The 15,012-nt window shown below is 39.8% G+C and overlaps 1 protein-coding gene and 1 pseudogene across 1 annotated transcript in view; both read right to left on the bottom strand.

The window, feature by feature from the left end:
- Serpinb7 (serpin family B member 7) overlaps positions 1–9,960 on the bottom strand; it is a 72,369-nt gene extending 62,409 nt beyond the window's left edge. Inside the window, exon 1 of the mRNA XM_006249629.2 lies at positions 9,850–9,960. The gene's annotated coding sequence lies outside the window, so the exon portion shown is untranslated. The remainder of the gene's footprint in view (positions 1–9,849) is intronic.
- Positions 9,961–10,747: 787 nt separating this feature from the next.
- Tpt1-ps3 (tumor protein, translationally-controlled 1 pseudogene 3) lies at positions 10,748–14,393 on the bottom strand (annotated as a pseudogene).
- Positions 14,394–15,012: the final 619 nt, after the last annotated feature.

Below are 15,012 nucleotides of genomic sequence, written 5' to 3'. Positions count from 1 at the left end.
AAACCCAACCGGGTTTCGTATAGTCTTAAGGTATGTTAGTTTAATTTCCATCTTGTTGCCACAGAAGGCTAAGAAAACACATGTGTATGTAGGTCAGGGTATAAACACACACACACACACACACACACACACACACACGTGTGGAGTTGGATCCTTAATATACATAACCTTTCACAGTTTCCTATTAACACTTATTTATTTCTAAGAGGCTTTAGTACCTCCCCAATTTTAATACACATAACAGCCTATTAATCAGACTCAGGAAAAACCAGAAAATCTTGTTAAATGAATTCAGAATTATCACACAAACACTAAAATTCAAGAGATGAGAGAGAAAATGCACAATATTATTTCTCAATCTCATTTCTTATTTATGAAATTCTGTGAACAGTATGACATTGTACATCAAACTAGCAATGTGTAGTGAATGCCACCACTCGGTAGAAAGTCGTTTGCCAAAGATGCTTCTAGGCCCTAGGTTCAATCTCCAGTATAACCAAGGAGAGTATGGACTATGGTAGAATGCTCTTAATCAGTTTGGTCATTGAAAACATTTGTCTACTAGCCTCTCTCCAGTCTACTTATTATATGGACACATTTTCAGCCTTAGCATAGGAGAGATGGGGCATGGCCATGCTATAATACACTGAGAATAATTACTCCTTCTAGGCCTAAATCTACTAAGAGACACATGACAAGCATTGACAAGGCAAGATGAAAAGGGACACAAAGAAATGTTACTTGGAACCAGGAACATGGATATAATCAGCAGCGGGAGAATGGAGGTGTGCTTCCATTGGTTTATTCTCTATTGTGACACAGAAGGATATTAGAAAAGTAGAGGGGAGAAAACTATAATCAGGATATATTATATGAGAAAATCTATTTTCAATAAACATGAGGGGGGGGGGTCTGCAAAGACTTGGTCCTGAAAAGCAAGTAGAAGTGAGTGAAGAGAAAAGTGAAAAAACAAACCAAGTAATATAATAAAATAGGATAGACACTTAGAAATTACTGTAAAAGAACAAACTTACATATACCCAGAGAGGCCTGAGTTCTCTTACTTACATCCCTGGGTTACATAATGGTTCTGTGTGAAGGAAACTGTTTAATAAGGCAAGAATCAGTAATGGGACTATTATCTAGAGCATAGTTGTTTTCTTTTTTCAAACTGCAGATTGTTGTCCACTGGGGAGAATAAAAATGCACTTAATTATGAACACCAGCATTTAAAAACAAAGAAATACAGTTAATATGAAAAGATAGGATAGGATGGGATGGGATGGGGTGGGGTTGGGTGGGATAAGATAGGGTGGGATGGGATATATGGAATGGGATAGGATGGATGCAGTGGGATAGGATGAGATAGTGTACGCAAAATGGAAAGACGGAGTAGAATAGATCTTAGAGCTGCTAACTCTAAGGGGAAGAATAACTTTGTGAGTGAATGTGCACACATACAATTGCAATGTTATTGAAAGTCATGCATGAGTTAAGTCACTTAAAAGCCACCTAAGACCTGGTTCCATTCAATGAGGAGTCACTAAACTCTTGAAAACTCTTTAAATTTTTTCTTAAATATTTAGAGATTGTGCTATTTAAATAAAGGGATTCTGGCTGCATAGTGTGTTCTTGGTCTTAATTCCTCAGTGTGCCTGTGTTTATGAAAACACTGATAGAGATTTGGGCTTCCTGCCAAATAGGAATTGGAATTCTCATCATTTTTATTCTTCCTTCTGAGGCGGGTGGGGATGGTGCTAGAAGAATGTGAACCCATTATAGAAGTCTCCAGGATCACCAGGATCAGGTATCATCACACACAGTCTCCAGGATTACCATGATCAAGTAATATATCTCAGAGTACCTGGGTAACACTGAGAAGCCAGCCCTGAGAGCTCTTTCCATACCACTAACCCTGCTGCATCTCTCTACCATCAGCTATTGCCTCTCCATGGTCTGGACACAGATCAGAGAAAGGCTAAAAATAGATATATCGTTGTCGTCTTAATTGAATTTCTAGAATACCAGGTGGATCCTGTGTATTACATTGAAGCAGAAAGCATCCTTAAGAAGGGACCTTGTAGCATTTTGTTTCATTCTCCATTGGATGATTGATTCTATGATTCATAAAGATACATGGATAAGACAATCATCTGTAGTCACTAAATTTTTTGAGTTGTGACATCTAAAATCAACATAGAAAATAATCAAATAAAGCAAGGCTCGAATACATCAAAGTTGTGTTTACAAAGTAAAATGTCAAGGGATGTTTAATACAAGAGCCAGAGTTTACTAGGCCTACCCTAAAGACTTAAAGGACCCTGTGCAAGTCAAGTATGGTCTCAAATATTTGATGACCCACACAGTCAATTGGTGATGGGCCTGTATCTAACTTTACAACTTAAAGTCTTTTATGCTTTGATCTAGTAAATTTAAATATCTCTTAACCCTCACAAGCATTGTCTCCTGACTCTCAAAAACATTGTCTCCTGACCCTCACCCAAATTGTCTCTTGGCCCTCACAAGCACTGATACGCTCACTGCTACTTGGTTTATGACTGTACTTCTCATTTGTCTACAGACAATTGAAAATTTCAAGCCATTCAAGTGAGTGGTAACTGTGTATCAGAGCCAGTATTCACTTTCTGATTTTATAAAAATAATAAAATCACATTTTTTTCTCTTTGAAGCTGATGAGGCATCTAGAGTCCATTGGCCAAACCTAAATATAGGCTCTACTTTTGCAAAGAGGGCAGTGCCAAGGCTGTCTGCCCTGGATAACTATTTAAAAGCCCAAATATCAATGTATCTATCTTGTTCACTAAAATCTCAGAACACAGCATCTGTGAAGATGAGAGGCCCATGTCTCCACCCTACGGAATGAAGGGGAGGCGTGGGCCACTGTGTCATTGGGAAATAGTTGTTGGCAGGCTGTAAAGGGCATTTCAATAGTGATTGAGCTGGGTTCACAGTGGCAAAGAAGCTTCACAGATCCTCTGTTGAGTTGTGCATGTGAGCCCAACAACTACCTCCTTACCTCTGGTGACAAGTCTCCATGTAGCAGGCAAAAGACCATTCCCAAGCAGTCTTCTCAAATGTTTCATACAACCATGCAGTGTGATGGTCACGTGTGACCTTGTACAATAGAACTCAGGATTTCTCATGGAAACAAGAAGCAGTAGGAGATTTCAACACCCCACTCTCATCAACGGACAGATCATGGAAACAGAAATTAAACAGAGATGTAGACAGACTAAGAGAAGTCATGAGCCAAATGGACTTAATGGATATTTATAGAACATTCTATCCTAAAGCAAAAGGATATACCTTCTTCTCAGCTCCTCATGGTACTTTCTCCAAAATTGACCATATAATTGGTCAAAAAACGGGCCTCAACAGGTACAGAAAGATAGAAATAATCCCATGCGTGCTATCGGACCACCATGGCCTAAAACTGGTCTTCAATAACAATAAGGGAAGAATGCCCACATATATGTGGAAATTGAACAATGCTCTACTCAATGATAACCTGGTCAAGGAAGAAATAAAGAAAGAAATTAAAAACTTTTTAGAATTTAATGAAAATGAAGGTACAACATACCCAAACTTATGGGACACAATGAAAGCTGTGCTAAGAGGAAAACTCATAGCGCTGAGTGCCTGCAGAAAGAAACAGGAAAGAGCATATGTCAGCAGCTTGACAGCACACCTAAAAGCTCTAGAACAAAAAGAAGCAAATACACCCAGGAGGAGTAGAAGGCAGGAAATAATCAAACTCAGAGCTGAAATCAACCAAGTAGAAACAAAAAGAAACATAGAAAGAATCAACAGAACCAAAAGTTGGTTCTTTGAGAAAATCAACAAGATAGATAAACCCTTAGCCAGACTAACGAGAGGACACAGAGAGTGCGCCCAAATTAACAAAATCAGAAATGAAAAGGGAGACATAACTACAGATTCAGAGGAAATTCAAAAAATCATCAGATCTTACTATAAAAACCTATATTCAACAAAACTTGAAAATCTTCAGGAAATGGACAATTTCCTAGACAGATACCAGGTATCGAAGTTAAATCAGGAACAGATAAACCAGTTAAACAACCCCATAACTCCTAAGGAAATAGAAGCAGTCATTAAAGGTCTCCCAACCAAAAAGAGCCCAGGTCCAGATGGGTTTAGTGCAGAATTCTATCAAACCTTCATAGAAGACCTCATACCAATATTATCCAAACTATTCCACAAAATTGAAACAGATGGATCATTACCGAATACCTTCTACGAAGCCACAATTACTCTTATACCTAAACCACACAAAGACACAACAAAGAAAGAGAACTTCAGACCAATTTCCCTTATGAATATCGACGCAAAAAAAACTCAATAAAATTCTGGCAAACCGAATCCAAGAGCACATCAAAACAATCATCCACCATGATCAAGTAGGCTTCATCCCAGGCATGCAGGGATGGTTTAATATACGGAAAACCATCAACGTGATCCATTATATAAACAAACTGAAAGAACAGAACCACATGATCATTTCATTAGATGCTGAGAAAGCATTTGACAAAATTCAACACCCCTTCATGATAAAAGTCCTGGAAAGAATAGGAATTCAAGGCCCATACCTAAACATAGTAAAAGCCATATACAGCAAACCAGTTGCTAACATTACACTAAATGGAGAGAAACTTGAAGCAATCCCACTAAAATCAGGGACTAGACAAGGCTGCCCACTCTCTCCCTACTTATTCAATATAGTTCTTGAAGTTCTAGCCAGAGCAATCAGACAACAAAAGGAGATCAAGGGGATACAGATCGGAAAAGAAGAGGTCAAAATATCACTATTTGCAGATGACATGATAGTATATTTAAGTGATCCCAAAAGTTCCACCAGAGAACTACTAAAGCTGATAAACAACTTCAGCAAAGTGGCTGGGTATAAAATTAACTCAAATAAATCAGTAGCCTTCCTCTATACAAAAGAGAAACAAGCCGAGAAAGAAATTAGGGAAACGACACCCTTCATAATAGACCCAAATAATATAAAGTACCTCGGTGTGACTTTAACCAAGCAAGTTAAAGATCTGTACAATAAGAACTTCAAGACACTGAGGAAAGAAATTGAAGAAGACCTCAGAAGATGGAAAGATCTCCCATGCTCATGGATTGGCAGGATTAATATAGTAAAAATGGCCATTTTGCCAAAAGCAATCTACAGATTCAATGCAATCCCCATCAAAATACCAATCCAATTCCTCAAAGAGTTAGACAGAACAATTTGCAAATTCATCAGGAATAACAAAAAACCCAGGATAGCTAAAGCTATCCTCAACAATAAAAGGACTTCAGGGGGAATCACTATCCCTGAACTCAAGCAGTATTACAGAGCAATAGTGATAAAAACTGCATGGTATTGGTACAGAGACAGACAGATAGACTAATGGAATAGAATTGAAGACCAAGAAATGAACCCACACACCTACGGTCACTTGATTTTTGACAAAGGAGCCAAAACCATCCAATGGAAAAAAGATAGCATTTTCAGCAAATGGTGCTGGTTCAACTGGAGGTCAACATGTAGAAGAATGCAGATCGATCCATCCTTATCACCCTGTACAAAGCTTAAGTCCAAGTAGATCAAGGACCTCCACATCAAACCAGACACACTCAAACTAATAGAAGAAAAACTAGGGAAGCATCTGGAACACATGGGCACTGGAAAAAATTTCCTGAACAAAACACCAATGGCTTACGCTCTAAGATCAAGAATCGACAAATGGGATCTCATAAAACTGCAAAGCTTCTGAAGGCAAAGGACACTGTGGTTAGGACAAAACGGCAACCAACAGATTGGGAAAAGATCTTTACCAATCCTACAACAGATAGAGGCCTTATATCCAAAATATACAAAGAACTCAAGAAGTTAGACCGCAGGGAAACAAATAACCCTATTAAAAAATGGGGTTCAGAGCTAAACAAAGAACTCACAGCTGAGGAATGCCGAATGGCTGAGAAACACCTAAAGAAATGTTCAACATCTTTAGTCATAAGGGAAATGCAAATCAAAACAACCCTGAGATTTCACCTCACACCAGTGAGAATGGCTAAGATCAAAAACTCAGGTGACAGCAGATGCTGGCAAGGATGTGGAGAAAGAGGAACACTCCTCCATTGTTGGTGGGATTGCAGACTGGTAAAACCATTCTGGAAATCAGTCTGGAGGTTCCTCAGAAAATTGGACATTGAACTGCCTGAGGATCCAGCTATACATCTCTTTGGCATATACCCAAAAGATGCCTCAACATATAAAAGAAACACGTGCTCCACTATGTTCATCGCAGCCTTATTTATAATAGCCAGAAACTGGAAAGAACCCAGATGCCCTTCAACAGAGGAATGGATACAGAAAATGTGGTACATCTACACAATGGAATATTACTCAGCTATCAAAAACAATGACTCTATGAAATTCATAGGCAAATGGTTGGAACTGGAAAATATCATCCTGAGTGAGCTAACCCAATCACAGAAAGACATACATGGTATGCACTCATTGATAAGTGGCTATTAGCCCAAATGTTTGAATTACCCTAGATCCCTAGAACAAACGAAACTCAAGACGGATGATCAAAATGTGAATGCTTCACTCCTTCTTTAAATGAGGAAAAAGAATACCCTTGGCAGGGAAGGGAGAGGCAAAGATTAAAACAGAGACTGGAGGAACACCCATTCAGAGCCTGCCCCACATGTGGCCCATACATATACAGCCACCCAATTAGACAAGATGGATGAAGCAAAGAAGTGCAGACCGACAGGAGCCGGATGTAGATCGCTCCTGAGAGACACAGCCAGAATACAGCAAATACAGAGGCGAATGCCAGCAGCAAACCACTGAACTGAGAATAGGACCCCCATTGAAGGAATCAGAGAAAGAACTGGAAGAGCTTGAAGGGGCTCGAGACCCCATATGTACAACAATGCCAAGCAACCAGAGCTTCCAGATACTAAGCCACTACCTAAAGACTATACATGGACTGACCCTGGACTCTGACCTCATAGGTAGCAATGAATATCCTAGTAAGAGCACCAGTGGAAGGGGAAGCCCTGGGTCCTGCTAAGACTGAACCCCCAGTGAACTAGACTATGGGGGGAGGGCGGCAATGGGGGGAGGGTTGGGAGGGGAACACCCATAAGGAAGGGGAGGGGGGAGGGGGATGTTTGCCCGGAAACCGGGAAAGGGAATAACACTCGAAATGTATATAAGAAATACTCAAGTTAATAAAAAAAAAAAAAGAAGCAGAACCTGGTTTCACTTTGTAACCCCTCGGGGGTGTTCTTGTTACATGATACCTGGGAAGTAAAGCATCCTACTTCTGGACTTCAAAAGTTCATTCATGTGAAAACCCTAGTGGGTTCCTGGAAAGCTTTAGCTGTTTGAGCTCCCCATACAAAGCAGTTTAGGATTTGTGTGTGATCCCCACTGCCTCCTTCTCTGAAAGTTAAATCAGCTTTATATTGTTTACAATACCTACTTCAGTGTAAACAAGACAAAATAATTGCTGTTTTATGGAACAATGACAAGAAAATTAATGTTATGTTTGGATTCAGAATAATCTCTCTATGACTATTTTGGATCTGCCATTGGTTAAGCAGTATATGAACACTACGTCGATTGTTTACCCCTTCCATGATAGATAGGGACGTGTTAGTAATGTGATAGTTATGGCTTCATCAAGAGGAGAATGTACCTTTTTCTCATAGAGAGATTTCATTGTGACCTGTTCAACAGTGGTTAAAATGGTCTTCAAGTTGCAGACTTGCTCATTGGACAGTTCGCCCTTCACTCATCTGACATAGTGCTTTTGCTAGTGAGTTTAGTTCAGTTCATCCATCCCTGATTTTTATTGCACTCTAGTATAAAATAGGTTTCCTTAACTAGTGTGAAGAAATCAGGATCAGTTTGTCTCTTTAATGCCTTCGGCAACCCCCAGGTTTCTCTCAGCTTCTTACATTGAAAGTAGAGGGAGACAGCACTGGTGTTTCAGTATTTCAAAAGAAACTGGAAAAATAAAGGGAAAGCGTCTATGACCTGGATTACATGTGCCTAAAATTTAGAACTTTTAAAGCTCCCAATACCTCAGCTTAACGGCGTATCTCTCCTACCCCGGTAGTGTGAGAACTGTAATTCAAACTAGAAACTGAACAACAGCAAGGCAAGAACAAAGGCAGATATTCCTTAAAGTGCTTGGGAAAGAGAGGAGGTGGCAGAAGTCTTGTAAACAGAAACTATGCTGAGAGAAGGGAAGGCAGAGGTGCTGGCAAGGCTGGAGGATGCTGCCCACCTGGTACCCTGATCACTCCAGTGTCATCTGTTATCACCTCTTTCCCCCAAGGAAAGTGATGAAGCTGCAGGGCTTGTACCTACTCAGTGTCACTTAGGAATGAATGCTCTCCCGACTGATACCTTACTAAATGTCACTTAAGAGTAAATGCTCTTCTGATTGATGTTCCACTTAGTATATTCAGGGGCAGCACAGACAAATCCAGACAGAAAAACACATTCCATTTTGTTCTCAGGGAACAATTAGAAAATCTGTATTTACTTAGAAACAAACTTAGCCTAAACCTAGCTTTGCCCACCCAGCAGGAAAAATAACAATAATCTTGATGTGGGAATTGTTTCTTCCTTCACCTGCCATCTGCCAGTCTCTAAAGCACTCTGCAGGCAAAGGGAATAATTGATGTTTGTTTCTCCAGATTAATTAAGTAGTTTTGTTAGACCCCCTAAAGAAGATTTAATGTGATGTAAATATTCATCTTCATTCATGGATTAACAGTGAATCCCCCTCCCCTCACAAAAAAAAAAAACAAAAAACAAAAACAAAAAACAAAACAGTGAAAACTCTGTCACGGACATGAAATCAAAATCTTTCAGATATGACAATAAATAATTATAAGATTGTCTTAATCATCATACACTTTTTTCGTATGAAGAACACGTTTTGAGTTGGTTTCTATTGTGGACAAAAACAAGAACAGAGGTGTTGAGGCTATACATTGTGGAAGACACTTGTAGTTCAGAAATATTCCGAAACTCAGCTGTATCAGCTTTGGATCTGTTGGAGAAATCAAGAACTCAAAAGCATTTTTTTGTTGTTTTTAAATAAATGTCCTCAACTATACCACCAAAGGTTGCTTAATATTTATGATGAGCAAAAATATATTCAGTAGGGACCTGCCTAACCCCTGAGAGATTTTTGAGGTAGTCATCATGATTGTGTTATGGCCTCTAGACCTGGGATTGGCATGTAACTTGTATGTTCTTATTTTAACCCATCGATTTAGGATAAATGAGTATCTTATACATTACCTTTCATTCATTTATTAATTTGCAGATATGTATTCAATATTGCTATAATTCTCAGAGACAGAAAGCCTAGACATTGGTATTTGGATATCCACCACATTTCTTGTACAAGTTCTCTTTTATAAACTTCAAGAGCCATCAGTCGTGGTAGGCTTTTTCTTGAAAAGTGAAGAATGAAAGGAATTGTTGTACCTAGAGTGTGTTGATCAATGTAGTTTTATATTGCCATCCACCATCACCATTAGCCTGAATATCCCTCTACTACAATTCCATAGAATTGGAGCAGGGGAGCTTAAGACACCCTTGGAAGAGCTAAGTAGAAAATTGCCATCAAACAATGGGGTGTGCAAGTGCCAGGTCTCAGACATTCAGCTGTATTTGGGCAGTAGACAAATACTCATAACATACAGATTCTTGAGTAGCAGCCACTCATACTGAGAAGCCCAGAATAATCCAGCATGCATAAGAGTGCTACTCACCTCCTCCCAGTGCAGCTCTGAGGGCTTCGCTGCTGGGCTCCAGTTCTTCCTGCCTCCTTCCTCCTAAGACTCTCTGCTCCTCCCTACACACTTCTGCCAAGACACTGAAAAGATTCTCCAGACTTCCCATTGGCTCAATTCCCAAGGGTGAGGTTGGCTACAAGAACCTAGCAGCAGTGACAGAAATGAATGAAGTCCCTCCTCCTTCCTAGGCTGTACTAAGAAGAACATCATGTTTATTCATGGGACACTATGAAGCTCTATATGGGCTTCCCTGTCCTGCCCCACAGGAAGTTGATCTCAGGGTATGATGTCACATAATTTCTTTGTCCACTGATGTAGAGGAAGTAAACTCAACAAACCAGAGAAGCAAACGTTTGCAAAGGTTGTCCTTACACAACCCATCTAAGCCATGTGTACTTGGGCATAGAGAAGAACACAAATTAGACCAGCAATGACAACAAGAAAAAGAGAACCCAGGAAATAAGGTGAGACAAGCTGGTCCTCTACCCAGGACTAAGACCAGGTGCCTGTGTTTTATTCATCTCCAATCTCACTAGCTCAAATTCCAGTGTTCCTGAAAACTTGTGGCTCAAGTCCCAGATATCAGGATAAGTTTGCAACTTCTGGATGGCCTTTGCCACTAGTAGGTAACACATGTGAAGTTCAAAAGAAATATCGATACCTCACACCCATAGCAAAGGCCCTATATTCTCTAATTTAAATTCACTTTACTTTAGACAACCCACATGATATGTTTATTTCTTCAAAAAAAATTGCCTTCACTATAAATAATTCACCATCAAAATAAAAGCTCAAGAAGATATCAGTCCCATTTGTCCTCAGTCCTGATGGTAAGCAGCAGCCAATTATGGTGACAGGTGATTGATCCAATTTGTTAACATTTTTCCCTCTCAAAGCCATCCTTAAAATCAGGAATGGAAAGGAAGAAGTAAAAATATCACTATTTACAAATGATATGATAGTATAATTAAGTGATCCCAAATGTTCCACCAGAGAACTATTAAACCTGATAAACACCTTCAGCAAAGTGCCTAGATATAAAATTAACTCAAGTAAATAAGTAGCCTTCCTCTACACAAAAAAGAAACCAAGAAAGAAATTAGGGAATCATAAGAAAGGGAGGGGGAGGGATTAGGGGGATGTTGGCCCTGAAACCGGGAAAGGGAATAACAGTCGAAATGTAAATAAGAAATAGTCAAGTTAATAAAAAAAATAAAGGGAATTACATGTAAAGATGCTATTTTAGGGTATATGGGAACTTTATAAACATGAACAAATAAAATTTAGAATATGGAAAAAAATTAGGGAAACGACACGCTTCATAATAGTCCCAAATAATATAAAATATCTTAGTGTGACTTTAACCAAGCAAGTGAAACATCTTTATGACAAGAATTTCAAGCCTCCGAAGAAAGAAATTGAAGAAGACCTCAGAAGATGGAAAGATCTCCCATGCTCATGGGTTGGCAGGATTAATATAGCAAAAATGACCATTTTACAAAAAGCAATCTACACATTCCATGCAATTCCCATCAAAATTCGAATACGATTCTTCAGAGAGTTAGACAGAACAATTTGCAAATTCATCTGGAATAACAAAAAACCCAGGATAGCTAAAACTATCCTCAACAATAAAAGGACTTCTGGGGGAATAACTATCCATGAACTCAAGCAGTATTACAGAGCAATAGTGAAAAAAACTGAGTGGTATTGGTACAGACACAGGCAAGTAGACCAGTGGAATATAATTGAAGATCCAGAAATGAACCCACACACTTACGGTCACTTGATTTTTGACAAAGGAGCCAAAACCATCAAATGGAAAAAAGATAGGTCAACTGGAGGTCAACATGTAGAAGAATGCAGATCGATCCATGCTTATCACCCTGTACAAAGCTTAAGTCCAAGTGGATCAAGGACCTCCACATCAAACCATATACACTCTAACTAATAGAAGAAAAATTGGAGAAGCATCTCGAACACATGGGCACTGGAGAAAATTTCCTGAACAAAACACCAATGGCTTATGCTCTAAGATCAAGAATCGACAAATGGAATCTCATAAAACTGCAAAGCTTCTGTAAGGCAAAGGACACTGTGGTTAGGACAAAACGACAACCAACAGATTGGGGAAAGATCTTTACCAATCCTACAACTGATAGAGGGCTTATATCCAAAATATACAAAGAACTCAAGAAGTTAGACCACAGGGAGACAAATAACCCTATTAAAAATGGGGTTCAGAGCTAAACAAAGAATTCACAGCTGAGGAATGCCGAATGGCTGAGAAACACCTAAAGAAATGTTCAACATCTTTAGTCATAAGGGAAATGCAAATCAAAACAACCCTGAGATTTCACCTCACACCAGTGAGAATGGCTAAGATCAAAAACTCAGGTGACAGCAAATGCTGGCAAGGATGCAGAGAAAGAGGAACATTCCTCCACTGTTGGTGGGGTTGCAGACTGGTACAACCATTCTGGAAATCAGTCTGGAGGTTCCTCAGAAAATTGGACATTGAACTGCCTGAGGATCCAGCTATACCTCTCTTGGGCATATACCCAAAAGATGCCCCAACATATAAAAAAGACACGTGCTCCACTATGTTCATAGCAGCCTTATTTATAATAGCCAGAAGCTGGAAAGAACCCAGATGCCCTTCAACAGAAGAATGGATACAGAAAATGTGGTACATCTACACAATGGAATATTACTCAGCTATCAAAAACAATGACTCTATGAAATTCATAGGCAAATGGTTGGAACTGGAAAATATAATCTTGAGTGAGCTAACCCAATCACAGAAAGACATACATGGTATGCACTCATTGATAAGTGGCTATTAGCCCAAATGCTTGAATTACCCTTGATGCCTAGAACAAATGAAACTCAAGACGGATGATCAAAATGTGAATGCTTCACTCCTTCTTTAGAAGGGGAACAAGAATACCCTTGGCAGGGAATAGAGAGGCAAAGATTAAAACAGAGATTGAAGGAACACCCATTCAGAGCCTGCCCCACATGTGGCCCATACATATACAGCCACCCAATTAGACAAGATGGATGAAGCAAAGAAGTGCAGGCAGACAGGAGCCGGATGTAGATCGCTCCTTAGAGACACAGCCAGAATACAGCAAATACAGAGGCGAATGACAGCAGCAAACCACTGAACTGAGAATGGTATCCCCGTTGAAGGAATCAGAGAAAGAACTGGAAGAGCTTGAAGGGGCTCGAGACCCCATATATACAACAATGCCTAGCAACCAGAGCTTCCAGGGACTAAGCCACTACCTAAAGACTATACATGGACTGACCCTGGACTCTGACCTCATAGGTAGCAATGAATATCCTAGTAAGAGCACCAGTGGAAGGGGAAGCCCTGGTTCCTGCTAAGACTGAACCCCCAGTGAACTAGACTGTTGGGGGGAGGGCTGCAATGGGGGGAGGGTGGGGAGGGGAACACCCATAAGGAAGGGGAGGGGGGAGGGGGATGTTTGCCCGGAAACCGGGAAAGGGAATAACACTCGAAATGTATGTAAGAAATACTCAAGTTAATAAAAAAAAAAGAAAAAAAGAACACCAGTGGAAGGGGAAGCCCTTGGTCCTGCCAAGACTGAACCCCCCAGTGAAAGTGATTGTTGGGGGGAGGGTGGTAATGGGGGGAAAATGGGGAGGGGAACACCTATAGAGAAGGGGATGGGGAAAGGGCTAGGGGGGTGTTGGCCTGGAAACCGGGAAGGGGAATAACAATCGAAATGTAAATAAGAAATACTCAAGAAAGATGGAAAAAATGGGTTTCAGAGCTAAACAAAGAATTCACAGCTGAGAAATGCTGAATGGCTGAGAATCACCTAAAGAAATGTTCAACATCTTTACTTATAAGGGAAATGCAAATCAAAACAACCCTGAGATTTCACCTCACACCAGTGAGAATGGCTAAGATCAAAAAAACGGGTTAGGGGGATGTTGGCCTGGAAACTGAGAAAACGAATAACAATTGAAATGTAAATAAGAAATGCCCAATTTAATAAAGATGGAGAAAAAAAATCATGAATGGAGTCACACCATCTTCCCATAGTCCAGGAGACCAATTTACCATCTGGATTGATGTCTTCACCAATAAAGAAACTGGTAGTTATTGAAGTTAGCAAGGATGTGCTTAATTTGCTCTGCAGCTCCAGTCATGAAAAGCTTTTCTCTTTCTGGTTTCTGTTCTTCAAGTTTGCCTTTGAGGGATTTCATGTAGTCTTTGATATTCTTTTTGTAGGCCTCTTTTGTGAAGCTGGCTTCTTATAAGTGATGGTTTGTGACAATGTCAATACCGGTGACTACTGTGCTTTCAGTACCTTCGCCCTCTGGACCTTCAGCGGAAGCATTTCCACCAATGATTGAATCATCGATGGCACTCTCTGTTCTACTGACCAGCTTGCCTTCCACCGCCAGGCACAGACCATCCTCAGTCTCCCGGATCTTGTAGATGTCAGCTCATCGTGGTTGATGAGGTCCCAACAGGTGATCATGGTGATTCTTAGCTAAACATCAGTACATGTTTCCTGAGAAGAATGCCTTTGTTCATAAAACACAAGCTATAGTGTGGAGCCAAAACCTTTGGAGTCATATCTAGGTTCAAATTCAAGGCCCTCACTCTGAATCCATATGACTTTGAATAGATTATTTTATGGTTTTACATCTTGCTTTGCTTGTTTAAAAAGTGTGGAGAATTTCAGTAACGTTATGGCTAAGATGATTATAATTAATATGTAAAGTAATTCATATAGTCTAATCTCTTAATGAATGTAGCTATTGGTGTAATAAGTTTGAGACAGTCTTAGAAATTCCACAATATATATAGGCTCCACCTATAACATCTCTTTATACAAAAAATATCACTCTGTGACTACCTCACGTCTTTAACTTTCATTATACTCTGTATTATTATAAGAACATACTGATTCATTTATTTGTTTGTTAAAATATTTGATTTTGTTTTGGAGTGTGCGTGTGCATGCGTGTGCATGTGTGTGTGTGTGTGTGTGTGTGTGTGTGTGTGTGTGTGTGTGTGTCATTTGTCTGTAGGTGCACATTTGTGCTGATGCCCATAGGAAGCAAAGTCAGGTAGTGGGCATGAGCAGTGAGTGC

The sequence above is a fragment of the Rattus norvegicus genome, chromosome 13, assembly GCF_036323735.1.
Source record: "Rattus norvegicus strain BN/NHsdMcwi chromosome 13, GRCr8, whole genome shotgun sequence".
Classification (NCBI taxonomy): Eukaryota; Metazoa; Chordata; class Mammalia; order Rodentia; family Muridae; genus Rattus; species Rattus norvegicus.
Note: the sequence above shows the minus strand (reverse complement) of the source record. Positions and strands in the feature narration are given on the sequence as shown.